Genomic DNA, 16,469 nt, shown 5'->3' with positions numbered 1-16,469 from the left:
TCCAAGTCATATGTTAGGTCCCAGCAACCAGTATCTCAGAATGTGACCTTATTCAGAGACAGGGTCTTTACAGAGGTAATCAAGTTAAAGTGATGTCATTGAAAAGTGAAAGAGTCATTCACTCAGTTGAGTCCAACTCTTGGAAATCCCATGGACTGTAACCCACCAAGCTTCTCTGTCCATGGGATTCTCCAGGCAAGAATACTGGAATGGGTTGCCATGCCCTCCTCCAGGGGACCTTCCTGATCCAGGGATCTAATCCGTACCTTCTTCATTGCAGGCAGAGAAGATTCTTTACCATCTGAGCCACCAGGATGGCACTAATCCAATATGACTGGCATCCCTATAAAAACAGGAAATTTGGACACAGAAAGGCACAGAGGGGAGATGATGTGAACAGACAGGAAGAAGACAGCCATCTACAAACCCAGCAGAGAAGCCTGGAGTACATCCTTCCCTCACAGCCCTCAGAAGGGACTAACCCTGCAGACACCTTGATGTCAGAGACTGACCTCCAAAACTGTGGACTGATACTTTTCTGTTGTTTAAGCCCCCAAGTCTGTGATACTCTTTTACATCAGTCCAGATAGATTAATACACCTGGGATGACTGTTCCCGTGATTCCTGCTCCACTGTAAGGCACGTGAGGTGCTTAAAGGGCCTTTGAAAATGGGATCCAGACCCAAGCAGCCTCCAACACACCCTTTGGTGGTGATGTCCTCAGCCTCCATCAGTGATGCTAATTTCAACCACATTTTATCTTAAGACATACAGAACAGCAAAAACCGCCTGGCAATTTGGCAATATCAACCAAATTTTGTTAAGTGTGACTATTTTTTGATCCAGCAATTCCATGTCCAAGAATCCAGAGAATTTTCCCCAAAAAATACTGAGGGCTCAAAGACATGTGTGTGCATGTTTCCTGCAGCCTTTTTTTCGTGCCTTGCTCACTTTTTCTTGCTTTTTATTTGCAATAATTCAAACACACAGAAAAGTGGCAGGAATGAATAGTATATAGAATGCTCATGCACCATTTACCCCGAGTCTCTGACTGATAACATTTTGCTTCATTTGTTTTATCATCTTTAACTCTCTCTGCTTCTCTCAACCCTTTGAACAAAGACTGCTTACATCATAGCCCTTTAATCCTAATTTCTTCTGTGTGTATTTCCTAAGTGTAAGAATACTTACTGTCTTACATAATCACCACAGTTATCAATCTCCAGATGGAAACAGTATTTTTATCCAATCTGCTTAGTTCAGTTATGTCAACTAACCCAAAAGTAACATCTGAGAATTTTTTCCTCTGTTACAAAATCCAACCCAGCTCAGGTATTAGTTACTATGATTCTTTAATTTCTTTCAATCTGTAATAGTCCCACAGCCATTCTTTGTCTTTTATGACATTGACACTTTTATGGAATGAATGTTTGTGTCCTCCTAAAACTCATTTGTTGAAATCCTGATCCCCAAGGTGATGGTATTAGGAAGGTGATTAGGTCATGAGGGTGGAGCACTCATGAATAAGATTAGTGCCCTGATAAAGAGATTCTATCAGGTCAGAGCCTCCAGGAAACCAACAAGCTGGGGAGGCTGAGCTCACTTCCCAATAGGGAACCATCAGCCTCTGGCAGGCATAAGCATAGGACACACCCGAAGCTGGGGAGCATCTGGAGGGGGACCCCTGAAAGAGGAATGAAACAAGGACCCAAAATACCAAGCTGGGAGGAAAACCCCAGGAAAGCAGCATCTGCCTGCCTATGACATCTGGCGGCCAGGGCGTCTCTGTTGCAAATCTCAGTAGAAAGAATGATGCTTGGCAGGGGTCCTTGTAGAGAGATTGTACATAAATGGGTTTGATCTTCCTTTTAAATCCAGATAATGAAACATCTGTGTGGTAGGAGAGAGAGAGAAAGAAAGGGAGTGAGAGACAGTATGTTGGTTTCTGAAGCTGAAGTAACAGAAATTAGATGTTTAAATGCATTATTTAGAGTGACACAGTTAGGGGCAGAATGAAATACATGATGTAGCTTTTGGGATGGGGAAGAAGGGAGAGCTGAATTCCCCCCAGGCCCCACCCCATCTCAGTAGGAAGCCAGTAGATGGTGTTCAGAACTGATAGATCAGGAGACAGCCAGGTCAGTGCTTTGTTGAGAGACATAGAGGAACCACCAGGAGATTGAAACACAGAAACGTTTCAAAGCAGTTCTGTTTGAAGCATTCAACTACGGTGAGGGGGTGCCAAGCAAAGCACTGTCCCTTTTCATTATATGGCCCCCTGTACTATTTGGTTTCCTAATCCTGTGTTTGAAACCAATTTTTATATAGCAAAGGAGATGGAGGGAGAGAGAGAGAGAGCAAGAGGAACCTCATTTACTGCTGGTGGAAATGCAAACTGGTTCAGCCACTTTGGAAGACCGTTTGATGGGTTCTCACAAAATTAAAGACAATATCACTATACAATTCATCAATCATGTTCTTTAGTATTTACCCAGATGAGTTGAAAGCTTATGCCCACACAAAAACTGGCACACAGATGTTTATGGAAGCCTTATTAATAACTGCCAAAATTAGGAGGCAACCAAGATGTCCTGCAGAAGCTGAATGGATAAATAAATCATGGTATATCCAGGACATATACCTGGATATGTATACATGAAATGGAATATTACTCACTCCATGAATAATGGACAATGGAATATTATTCAGCAGTAACAAGAAATGAGCTATGAAGCCGTGAAAGACATAGAGAAATGTTAAATACATGTTAGTACGTGAAAGAAGCCAATCTGAAAAGGCTAAATACTGTATGATTCCAAGTCTATAACATTCTGGAAAAGTCAGGTAAAAAGTAGTTGTCAGAAGTTGGGTGTTGCAGAGGAATAGGAAGGAATGAGTAGGTAGATCATAGCATATTTTTAAGGCAGTGAAAATATGGGAAATCTCTTTACCCTCCTGTCAATTTAGCTGCAAACTTAGAATTTCTCTTGAAGTCTTTAAAAATATTTTTAATGTATTATGCTGAAGATTCTAGGGATCAGGAATCAGACAGGGCACAATAGGAACAACTTTTTTCTGCTCCAGGATTTCTGGGACCTCTTCTGAGACACCTCAGAGTCTGGGTGTGATTTAATAACTGGGGACTTAAATCTTCTTGAGATATCTTCACTCATATGTCTCATTCAGTTCAGTTCAGTCGCTCAGTCATGTCTGACTCTTTGCAACCCCATGGACTGCAGCACGCCAGGCCTCCCTGTCCATCACCAACTCCAGGAATCCACCCAAACTCATGTCCATTGAGTTGGTGATGCCATCCAGCCATCTCATCCTCTGTCATCCCCTTCTCCTCCTGCCCCCAATCCTTCCCAGCATCAGGGTCTTTTCCAATGAGTCAACTCTTCGCATGAGGTGGCCAAAGTATTGGAGTTTCAGCTTCAACATCAGTCCTTTCAATGAACACCCAGGACTGATCTCCTTTAGAATGGACTGGTTGGATCTCCTTGCAGTCCAAGGGATTCTCAAGAGTCTTCTCCAACACCATGGTTCAAAAGCTTCAATTCTTCGGCACTCAGCTTTCTTCACAGTCCAACCTTCACATCCATACATGACCACTGGAAAAACCACAGCCTTGACTAGACAGACCTTTGTTGACAAAGTAATGTCTCTGCTTTTGAATATGCTGTCTAGGTTGGTCATAACCTTCCTTCCAAGGAGTAAGTGTCTTTTAATTTCATGGCTGCAATCACCATCTGCAGTGATTTTGGAGCCCCTAAAAATAAAGTCTGACACTATTTTCACTGTTTCCCCATCTATTTCCCATGAAGTGATGAGACCAGATGCCAAGATCTTAGTTTTCTAAGTACATCATGAGAAACGCTGGGCTGGAAGATGCACAAGCTGGATTCAAGATTGCCAGGAGAAATATCAATAACCTCAGATATGCAGATGACATCACCCTTATGGCAGAAAGTGAAGAGGAACTAAAAAGCCTCTTGATGAAAGTGAAAGAGGAGAGTGAAAAAGTTGGCTTAAAGCTCAACATTCAGAAAACTAAGATCATGGCATCTGGTCCCATTATTTCATGGCAAATAGGTGTAGAGATATTGTTTCAATGTAATGGATGGAAGTTACATCTACAAAGCTGTATTAATACTTTATTCCAAGCAGGGGGCAAAAATATTCAGTGAGTGAGTGGATAAATAAATGAATGAATCAAATATGAACTAACAGCCAAGACATGGAAATAACCTCATTACTTGGAATTGAGTGTTTTAATGTTATTCATTAAAATAGATTCTGTCTGTATTTGTGATATATGTGTGCTTGAAATTCACAGAGAAAATGAGCATTTTAATTACAAAGTGCTGAAATCATTAATAATTTAAGGATCGTCACTCAGCATCCCTTTCTAAGTAAGCAAGTTCACTAAGCCCTTATAGACAAATCAGACAAGTGCAAGGGCACAGCTAAAGGGCAGATATACAAGGAGGGAGGAAGGGACTGGACCAGTTGTCCCCCTGTGCGTGGACACAGAAGAGTTTAACCCACCATACCAAGTGTAAGAGGGTGCTGTGGGAGAAGGGGAAGGACCAGGGTGTTCTCAGGGACTGTGACTCCTGGGGGGGTCTCAGGGTCTACTAAGAGACCATGGCCACAACCCCTGGTCTAGACAGCCTCCCCCATTTTACTGTCGAGGGCAGCCTGCCTTCTCCACCTCGATTCCTTTGTCTGCTTTGCTTTGTCAACTCAGAGAAAGGCTCCTCTCCTCAATCCCTGTCAACTAAATCAAACCCACCTGTTGAGACCCCATAAAATCCCACATTCCCCCAAGAAGCAAAAAGGCCCCCATCCCCCAGCCGAGTGCTGACTTTACACCTCTGGGCTCCCCTGTCCTCTATATTCTCTGATAGGACAATGACCTTGTTCTCTTGTCTCTAAAGGATCATAAAGGCCCAGCATTCAAGCCTTACTTACTTGCTGAGTTGTCTCCATATTGGCTCCATCTCATCCATTCAGAGGCCCCAGGAAGCACTCTGACTTGATGGTCTTCATGTCATCAAACTCGGGCCAGAGAGTGGGTGACTTGTTCAAGGCCACGTGATCAGTGTGAAATACAGGTGAATCCTGGGGAGCCCACTTAGTCCAGTGATGGCCAATCCCAAGGTCACCTGGAGTGAGGAGAGGTGGGTGGACACGCTGGGGAGGTCAGGCTGGTGACCCTACATGAGGGCTCCTATTTGGGGTCTGGTGGCTCAATACAGTTATATCTGCCCAGTTAGAGACATGGACATTGCACTCCTTCCAAGAGCAGAATGAGCAATGAAATAAGGTCCACGAGGACCTCTTGAGACCTCACAGAGACTGATTAGCCAAGGCAAAGCGCTCGCGACAGTTGTCAATTATAAAGCAGTTAGTTACACAGTACTTGCACCAAAAAAGTAAGTTTTCCCAATTTAAAAAACCACTTTAAAAACCACTAGTATGTAATTCACTATCATACTTATGAAAAACTAGACACATTCCATCTGTCCCTTCAAAGTAAAAGTAACATTTTTAAAATGCATATGAAAGAAAGAGCCATGTTATACAGAGAGCTTCTGAATAAAGATAAATGGAAATGTTTTCATTATTACATGACTTTACTGCCCCAAATGAGATAATACATCATCCACTAAACTCTATCTGTACACTTAAAACAGAATTTTCTAATCTGTTTAAAAGACTTACAAAAGAATATTTTGAGTGGATTTTTGATTCCACATGTTTTCAATTGCATAACTGGTAGATGTGATTTTTTTTTTAATTTTTCACCATGGACAGGAATTCAGTTTCTGGAATTTATTGTAAAATGGAATTTTTATAAATCTTTGCCAAACATCCATTAATGCCTTAAACATGACTTTTCCTTCTTCATGTGAAGGAAAGATGATGTAAATGATAAAGAGGTATCCTTCAACTATAAATGAAAATAGATTAACAAAGCTGGCTCTATGGTAAATTGCATATAAATAAGACAAGATCGAATTTTTTAAAACTCATTGACAAATTTGCAGAAGTTATGGCTTAAGAGCATAAAATTAAATTACACTATTTGCCACTGAGGGGGAAAAAAACTATTATGTACATGTAAGTTTTCTCTTTTTCCTAGAAGCATCTTAATGGAATTTTAAACATATGAGTCCATAATTTTTTCTTCTTCATTGCAATTTTTATTTTTCACTTTTTTAAAAATTTACTAATTTTAATTTTTACTAATTTTAATAATCATATAGACAAAGTTCAATAAAGGAAAACTTGCACTGTCAAAAAAAAAATGAATCTCATGGTTTAGTAAGCAAAACCATTTGGATCTACCTATATTTGGAAAATCTCACTCTCAGCTACTACTGCTGCTAAGTCATTTCAGTTGTGTCCGACTCTGTGCAACCCCATAGACGGCAGTCCACCAGGCTCCCCCATCCCTGGGATTCCCCAGGCAAGAATACTGGAGTGGGCTGCCATTTCCTTCTCCAATGTATGAAAGTGAAAAGTGAAAGTGAAGTCACTCAGTCGTGTCCAACTCTTCGCAACCCTTTGCGACCCCATGGACTACAGCCTACCAGGCTCCTCCATCCATGGGATTCTCCAGGCAAGAGTACTGGAGTGGGGTGCCATCGCCTTCTTCGCCCTCTCAGCTAAGACAACATTAAAATCCTTGTCAAAATAAACTGAACTTGGAATCTAGCCTTCAGATCACTGTATCACAACAAAGTAAACACGATTTCTTTCATAATGAATATTTGATTATATTACTATTTTTAGAAGTTCTTTTTGCCTTTTCATACTGTTCATGGGGTTCCTGAGGCAAGGATAATGAAGTGGTTTGCCATTCCCTTCTCCAGTGGACCACGTTTTGTCAGAACTCTCCACCATGACCCATCCGTCTTGGGTGGCCCTACACGGCATGGCTCATTGCTGCATTGAGTTACACAAGGCTGTGGACATGAGTCTGAGCAAACTCCAGGAGACAGTGAAGGACAAGGAAGCCTGCCATGCCGCAGTCCATGGACACAGCTTAGCAACTGAACGTCAATAAGGTTCTTAATGTACTCTAATGAGAGCAGAAAGAAATGGTCTAGAAAGTTTCACACCATTAATAAACAGGAATATGCTATTCTTAATATTACATATTTTGGCTCACTTTTAATTTCTATTTCATATACTTCACATATATGTATTGTCAGTGCTATCCAGGCAAAGCCACCAGAAATATACTTTGAATTTCTGGTAAACAGGTCACATTTATTACTCATTTTGAGGAAAGAGACCATGCACTGTGGAGAACTGGGCGGGGTTGGGGGGAGGGGGATGGTCAGGAAGAGGGTGTTAGAAAGAACCACCTATAGGATTTGGGCTTTGATTTGGTGATCTGCATGAGGACCTAAGGGAGGGGTCCTCTCGAGATAGGATGCTCTTAGAGAGGAGAGCAAGCCTATGAGGGGCATCTCAACATAACTTGTCCAAGGAGACGGCCAACTAGAGTGCATATGAAGATGTAACTGGTAAGAAAGCAATCACTCATGCTGTCCAGGAGGGGTCTGGGGCTTCCCAGGTGGTGCTAGTGGTAAAGAATCCACCTGCCAATGCAGGAGACAAAAGAGACGTGGGTTCGATCCCTGGATCGGGAAGATCCCCTGGAGAAAGAAATGGTAGCCCACTCCAGTATTCCCAGGGACAGAGAAGCCTGGCAGGTTACAGTCCAGTTGCAAAGAATCAGACACAACTTAGCAACTCAATAACAACAACAACCACCTCATTACCGTGTAGAATCTTTCCATTTGGGATCAGAGTACAGCTCTCCATTTTTTAGGCTATGTTTCATGTTCTACTATGAAATTTTATGGATTTGTTCATTTTGGTTTTAACATTTTTTAGGTTTTGCATCAGTTAGAGATGTGTTCACTTGTGAGGTAGAGGAAATCTAAACACCAGTGACTATAACAAGTGAGGTTCTCCCTCCCTCTCGCCCCTGTCCTGTCCCCCGCCCCTTCCTCCTTTCCACCTCTCTCCAACATGCCCAAGGCAGTCCAGGCCCAATGCCTTGCCCCAGGAAATCATCAAGGAACAGAGCATCTTCTGCTGTTTTTTCCACCATCCCCAGCAGGAAGCTTTCATGCTGTGACCACAAGAAGGCTGCTGTGCCTCCTAGCATCTAGTCTGTCTTCCAGGCAGGAAGAAGGTGACATTCTCTTATCTGGTAAGGAATGCCCTCCCATGGAATTCTGTACGTTTCTTGGAGCATGAGACTGCTATCCCATGGGCAACCCTAGCTACAAAGTATGGTGGGAGATGAAGTTTTTGTTTTTGTTTTTAGAATATTGCCAACACAAACATAATTTGAGGTTGTTTAGTAAAGAAGGAAGGAGGCTGGCTATGCCCCTGGCATGGTGGCTACAAGTCTATTCTCAGGTACATAACATACTTCGTTGCTATTATGAAGGAGATCATTTTTCTTCTATTATAATCTCTAGCTACGTATTGCTAGCTAAAGAAAAATTAAAGCTCTTTATATATTCAGCTTACATTCAGCCTTTCTGCTAAACTAATTTATTGGTCTTCATCATTCACTAGGTGATTCCTTTGGTTTTTCAACTTGAGCAATTATAACATCTGAACATAATAACAGTTTTGTTTCTTCCTTTAAATTTTTTATTTCTTTTCTTGAATTGTAGCTAAGACATATAGGAGCAGTAACTACTTAAATTTTGTTATGTCACTAAGTAAGGGGACCCCTATGTAAGTAAGGGGGTATATATTCTTTATTATTAGTTCAAGGAGCTTCCTTCTATTCAGTTTTCTCAGGGTTTATGTGGTGAATGAATATTTATTGTGGGTGGGGGAGGGAGGCTAGCATCTATTATGAAAATCATGGAGGCTTGGGGTTTTTTCTTTTAATTTCAGGCAGTTAACCACACTGATTAATATTCTTTGTTGAAGCAACCCTAACTGGCTCAAAGTGTATTGTCCTATTAATAAACTGTAAAATACAATTTGCTAATATTTTTATGGTTTCTGCATACACATTCATAAATGTAATGAGCCTTTGGGGTTTTTTATTCTTTCCTTGTGTAGTTTTGATAACATGTTTTCTACTAACTTCATAAAATGGGTTGGTAAGCATTCTTTTTCTTTTTTTAATATTTTTATTTATGTATTTATTTGACTATATCAGGTCTTCCCTGGGATCACAGAGTATGAGCCACCCGATGGCTACGGAAGTCTTTTTTCCATCTTTTTCTATACTCTAGAATAGTTTCCCCAAATCTAAGTTATCTTCTCCTTGACTATTTGGTAGAACTCATTTATTGGGGTTTCCCTGGTAGCTCAGACAGTAAAGAATCCACCTGCAATCAGGGAAACCTGGGTTCGATCCCTGGGTCAGAAGATCCGTTGAAGAAGGGCATGGCAACTCACTCCAGTATTCTTGCCTGGAGAATCCCCATGGACAGAGGTACCTGGCAGTCTACAGTCCCTGGGGTCACAAAGAGTCGGACACGACTGAGCGACTAAGCACAGCACACAGCACATCCATTAAACAGTATGGACTTGGTTTTGTTGTTCAGTCACTAAGTCATGTCTGACTCTGCAACTCCTCTTGCTTATTGATCTTTGTCTATCATTTCCATTTATGATTGTTTCACTACTTGTTCTTGGATCAATCTTGATTATTTGTATCTTAGGAACTTTTCAATATCAGCTACTTAAAGTATTAGTATAAAGATATTTAATTAATTAAAATATTTTGAGTCAAAAATATTTACAACTATAGATCTTTTCTTGTTTCCTCATGATATTTATTTATATTTTTTCTTTTTTATTGATCATACCTGCCCAAAACTCACTGGTTTTCTTAATCACTTTAAATAACTTGCTTCTGTTTGTTGATTAATGCTACTGAACTTTCTGGGTTTCTACTTCATTAATTTCTGCTTTAATCTATATTATTTCCTTCCTTCTACTCTCTTTAGATTTGTTTTGCTGTTCTTTTTTTTTTTTTTTTTTTTACAGCTAAGAAAGCTTAGCTAATTTCTTTTCAATCTTTATTGTTTTCTAATAAATGCATTCCTAGCTCGAAATTCTCCTTTGAGTAACACTGTGGTTTTATCTCACAAGTTTATATGCACAGCTCGGGTAGTCATTTGCTTTTAAGTACTATAACTTCCATTTTGACTTTCTCATTAAAGCATGAATTATTTAGAAGATACTTTTTAATCTCCCAATGCATTCAGGGGATGTTCTGTCCATCTTTCTGTGGGTGGTTGCTGTTTTTATTGCACTGCCCCTAAAAGAATGAAGACTCGATGACTTCAACTTGGGAAATTCACATTTCCTTTGTGGCATAGGACATGGTCAATTTTAATAAATTTTTCTATATATGTATTAAAAAAGAGCACACTCAGTTGGATGTAGTGTTAATTCCATTTTTCAAATCCTTGATATTCTAATTAGTTATTCTTTTTCTGAATCTGTTCATTTTTGAGAATTTTGTTTCCTATGACTGCCATAACAAATTATCACAAACTTAGTGGCTTTAAGGGCTTCCCTGGTGGCTCAGGAGGTAAAGAATCCACCTGCAATGCAGGAGACCCAGGTTCAATCGCTGAGTTGAGAAGATCCTCTGGAGAAGGGGATGGCAACCCACTCCAGTATTCTTGCCTGGGAAATCCCATGGACAGAGGAGCCTGGTGGGCTACAGTCCATGGGTCACAAAGAATCGGATATGACTGAGAGACTAACACTTTCACTAGTAGCTTTAAACAACAGAAATTCTTTTTTCTTCTTTAAAATGTATTTATTTTCAGTTGGAGGATAATTGCTTTACAATACTGTGCTGGTTTCTGCCATACACCTGCATGAAGACAACAGAAATGTATTCTGTCGCAGTTCTGGAGACCAGAAGTCTGAAATCAAGGTGTCATCAGGATCTTGCTTCCTCCTGAGACCCTTAGTGACAACCATTGTCTATGGCTTCCAGCTTCTGGGGGCTGCCCACCCTGGCTGGAGGCCACCTCACTTCAGTCTCTCCCTCCATCTTCATGTCGCCTCCGCCTCTGTGTCTCCAATTCCCCTCTGCTTCTCTCTTACAAAGGCACTTGTGATGGCGTTGTGATGGTGCTTAGAGCCCACCTGGGTAATTCAGAAGGGTCTCATCTCAAGATTCTTCACTTTATTACACTTACAAAGACTCTTCACGGGTAAGGTGGTATTTAGAGGCTCGAGGGATCAGTATGTAAGCATATCTTCAGGCCACAGTTCACAGTTCTCCCCATAACAAGAGCAGTGTGTTAATATCTCTTCAATTCTAGGTTAGTCAATTTCTTTTTCAAAGAAACTTAGCTGTAAATATTTCAAAGATGTGGCAAGATAATGGCCGTATTATCAGGTTACTTTAAGCCATAAGTAGACACTGGAATTTAAGAGGAGATAAGTCAAATTGATCCATGGACTATTAATTATACAAGAATAAGGCATGTATACAGAGCTTCCCAGGTGGCACCAGTGGTAAAGAACACGCCTGCCAATGACAGAGACATAAGAGACACAGGTTCGATCCCTGGCTTGGGAAGATTCCCCTGGAGGAGGGCACGGCAACCCACTCCAGTATTCTTGCTTGGAGAATCCCATGGACAGAGGAGCCTGGCGGGGCTCCCATCCATAAGGTCACAAAGAGTCAAACACAACTGAAGCGCCTTAGCACACGTGCTTGCAAGGTATGTATACAAAAATAATAAAAATTTTTTGTATACAATAGGAAGGTATGTATACAATTATCACCAGAAAATCCCTCAGTGTCTTTTAAAAGTAACTACTTCAGGAGCTTTCCTTATGTCTCAGTGAAAAAGAACCCGCTTGCCAATGCAAGGGACATGGGTTTGACCCCTGGCCTGGGAAAATCGCACGTGCAGCAGGACAGCTAGGCCCATGGCCAAAATTACTGGGGCCTGTGCTCCACAAGAGAGCCCACTGCCCTGAGCAGCTCTGTGCACAGCAACTGAGAGAGTCCACAGGCAGCATGAAGCCCCAGTACAGCTGTGAAGAAAAGAAACAAATGCATCTTTTAAAAAATAAAAATACTCCAATTTTTACTTTTTCAATAGGAACTAAAAAAGGCTAAATGAATTGAGGATGTTGACATGGGCGGCACTAAAAACAAGAACAAAAAAAAGTTGTGGTAGTAGGTGTTTACAATGTCAAAGCTGTTACATTTCTTTGGTGCAACTTCACTTTTATTCATATGAATTGTCTGTCTCTGTCCGTAACACTTTTCATTTCAAGTTCTAATGTATCTGTATGAATATTGCTACATTATCTTTTCAATTAATTCTAAAACTTTCAGAGTTGTTTTGTTTCAGCCTTAATTTTTATTTTATCTTTGCATCATCACAGGTGATAAAGTTGGGCCTCTCTCTGCCATTACATGTTTTTTTTCCCTTTGCCCCACTTTCTCTAAGCTCCTTTTGACCCTATCTTCCCCAGACCTGACTTCTGTTTACCCCTCTGCACAGCCAAAGCCTTAGCCTCAGGTGTTTTCAAGTTCAATTACAACTTCCAAGGTAGATTTAGGTTCTATGAAGAATGCCATTGTTGTTTAGTTGCTAAGTCGTCGCAGACTCTTTGGCCACCCCATGGACTACAGCCTCCAGGCTCCTCTGTCCATGCAATTCTCCAGGCAAGAATACTGGAATGGGTTTCCATTTCCTTCTCCAGGGGATCTTCCTGACCTGGGGATCGAACCCACATCTCCTGCATTGCAGGCAGATTCCTTACCACGGGTGACCAAGGAGGTCCTGAAGAATGCCATAACTGCCCCCAAAGTACACAAGTTCTGAGAACTGTGTGAATGACCAGTTACTTTTCCATTTCGTCCAAACCCCACCATTATTTCCAAGGCTCTAGCAACAAAACCTCTGGCTTGATATTTCAAGTGTGCAAGCTATTTTAAAATGCATCTGGTCGCACCGTTCTTTTGTTAAAAAAAATAATAATACCTTTTAAAACATCCTGTAGACACAGCCAAAAAACGCACTTTGAAAGTTAGTTAGGAAAGGGACATGATTTTAAGGGCAGCTAAAGAAAGGTGAACAAACCCAGTCATTTGAAATTGTTTTGTCATTCGCTGACCTTTTTTTTTAAACCAAGCTCAAGCAGAGCTGATTCTGAAAAGGACAGAGTTACAGAAGGGCACCGGTGTGCCAGGGAAAGAGGGCCTCAGAGGCGGTGTGAGACCATCTCTCGGCCACCCGAGCAAATATTCTTGGCTCAATTCAGCTGCAGCTGCTGAGCTAGTAAAATCCCCGAAAAGAAGGAACAGGGTGAATAAAGAGACAGCCATGAAAGAAGAAAGTGCAGCCAAGAGAATCTCCAGATAAGGCCAAGGCATTAGAGAGAAAAGGAATTTATAACCCAGAGAACAGACTTCGCTGAGGCTTCTCACATTTCTACTATCTGGGCTGGAATCATCTGTGTTCACATAAAAGGCTGCTGTGTCCCAGTCATCATTCATGTGTCTCTAAAAGGCACAAATTCCAGCATAGGCAATTTCGGTGGGAACTGAGCGATTTATTTACTGGAGTCTTGCTTACGACTGTTGTATCAGGCAAGAGAAAAGATCCGCTCACAGGGAAAGTGGGGGGCCGGCTTCCTCTTCCTACGACTCCGGAGGGGGTCTCTGCCGGACCCGAAATGAGAGCCAGTTATAAAACCTCGGCGAGGCCAAGGGCAGAGCCGCTCAGCGAAGGAGGCCGTAAACCAGATGGAAAGATACCCTCGCCCCACGCTTTCCTGGAACGTAATCCTCAGGTCTGGGGTTTAAATCACTCTATGAACCAGTTTCCATTCCTGTAAGCCAGGTGACCGGGCATCCACGAATTCAGAACTGCCAGAGGAAAAAAAAATCGGTAAGGTGATGAGACCTACCCAGCGTCTTCACCTGAAGAACAGATGCCTCCGGGGGTGCGCGGAGGGATGAGAAGGGCTCAGGGAGGAGGACCGGTCCCCGGAGGGCTGTGGTCCCCACCTGTCACCCCCGCTCCCTGAATGGCCCAGGCAGGACCTTTCTGGGGGCCAGTATCCCCAGCTATGAGAACAAAAGAGAGCCCACCTGTATCCCTTGCACATGCGCAGCAGAGCAGCTGCTGCTTGCGATGCCCTGTCCATCTCACCCCTGAAACTCTTAGCTAGAGACAGAAAGGGAGCCAGGTAAGGGCTAGCAGTCTCCATCTTCAAGGAGCAAGAAGCTAAGGCCGCAAGGCGCCGCCCTACCAGTGTGCTAGGTCCTTCAAACCTCAGTGTGAGGTGACTCCAGGGCACTAGGTTCTTCCAGCACATTCTCCACTCCTCTGCAGGAGGTGAGGAGGTCTCTGAGGGTTCTTCTTCTTTCTACACGTCCACACCCTCCTCCTTCCTGATCCCACCCAGGCAGTCAGGACCCAGGTGTGCTCACCTGCTTCCCCAACTACCCTCTGGCTCTGCCTCTCCTGGGGAAGCCGTGACCTCACCCCGACCCCAGGAATCCACCACCCACCTCCTTCGAACGGGACTCATGTCCCAGGTCCCTGGAATCGACATCTGTCACTTGGATGACTAAGCAGTCATCCCCTTTCTAACAGAACCCAGGTCTCCTTCCAAGGAACAGCCTAGAGCACCACCAGCCTCACCACGTGTGGTCGCAGCCGGTCGGCAAACACAGGTGCAGTGAGGTCCAGGGCTCCTCCTCCGGGAGGGACTCTCCCAGGGCTCTGGGCACACTGAGGAGAGTTAGGGACCTGTCTGCAGGGCAGGAATAGAAACACAGATGTGGAGGACAGACTTGCGCACACAGCAGAGGGGAAGAAGAGGGTGGGACAAACTGAGAGGAGCGTTGCCATATGTACACTAGCATGTGTAAAATGGCTAGCTAGGGGCACATAGTATCAGTAGTGTTAGTCGCTCAGTCGTGTCCACCTCTTTGTGACCCCATGGACTGTGGCCCACCAGGCTCCTCTGTCCATGGGATTCTCCAGGCAAGAATATTGGAGTGGGTTGCCATTCCTTTCTCCAAAGCTAGCGGGAAGCTGCTGTATAACACAGGGAGCCCAGCTCTGTGCTCTGTGATGACCTAGAGAGGTGGGATGGGATGGGGGGGGTGGAGGGCGATGGTAGGGAGGCTCAGGAGGGAGGGGATATATGCATACATATGCCATGGTTTTTCCAGTGGTCATGTATGGATGTGAGAGTTGGACTAGAAAGAAAGCTGAGCACCAAAGAATTGATGCTTTTGAACTGTGGTGTTGGAGAAGACTCTTGAGAGTCCCTTGGACTGCAAGGAGATCCAACCAGTCCATCCTAAAGGATATCAGTCCTGGGTGTTCATTGGAAGGACTGATGCTGAAGCTGAAACTCCAATCCTTTGGCCACCTGATGTGAAGAGCTAACTCATTGGAAAAGACCCTGATGCTGGGAAAGACTGAAAGCAGGAGGAGAAGGGGACGACAGAGGATGAGATGGTTGGATTGCATCACCAACGTGATGGAGATGAGTTTGAGTATGCTCCTGGAGTTGGTGATGGACAGGGAGGCCTGGCGTGCTGCACTCCATGGGGTCACAAAGAGTCGGACACAACTGAGCGACTGAACTGAACTGAACTGATAGCTGATTCACACTGTTGTAAAACAGAAACTAATACAACATTGTGAAGCAATTATACTCCAACAAAAAATTAAAAATACAAACCTCAGGAATGGATGCTCTCACAGTCCTAAAAGCCATATATCTCACATCAAGGTGCCAAGCTCCCTCCAGAGGCTCTTGGAGAGGATCCCTGCTCACCTCCTCCAGCATCTCGGGGCTGCCAGCATTCCTTGGCTTCTGGCTGCATCACTCCAGTCTCTGTCTCCTCGCGGCTTTCTTCTCTGTGATCTACATTTTTCTCTTTTGCCTTTTACAAGGGCATGTGTCACTGGACTTAGGGCCCATCCAAATAATCCAGAATGATCTGATCTCAAGATCAACTTAATGACGTCAGCCATGACCCTTTTTCCAAATAAGGTCACAGCCAGGGGTTCATGGATCAGCATTACCATCCGGGAGGCGACCACTCAGCCCACTACACCCAGTTTTCACCCTGTGCCTGGCCCTGTTCTCAATTCAATTTCATCCTCCCAACCTGTTTATAACATAGGGACCGCTACTGTCCCCATTTAACAGATGAGTAAGTCACGTTTCCGAGACAGCACGGAAGGGCAGACCCAGGATTCAGGTCCAAGCTGCCTGGTCCAGAGCCCACAGCCTTAATCACTATGGACACCCCAGCCCTAGGGCAATGTGGGGGCCATTTGCTGAGTGCCTTCTCTCCTCACACTGTGTGTGAGTGTGTCACACCCTGTGTTCCTCCCAACCATGGAGGCGCTGGGGGATTGTTCTTTGTATTTTATAGGTGAGGAAATAGGACT

This window comes from Bubalus kerabau, chromosome 18 (genome assembly GCF_029407905.1).
Source record: "Bubalus kerabau isolate K-KA32 ecotype Philippines breed swamp buffalo chromosome 18, PCC_UOA_SB_1v2, whole genome shotgun sequence".
In the NCBI taxonomy this organism is placed as follows: Eukaryota; Metazoa; Chordata; class Mammalia; order Artiodactyla; family Bovidae; genus Bubalus; species Bubalus kerabau.
Note: the sequence above shows the minus strand (reverse complement) of the source record.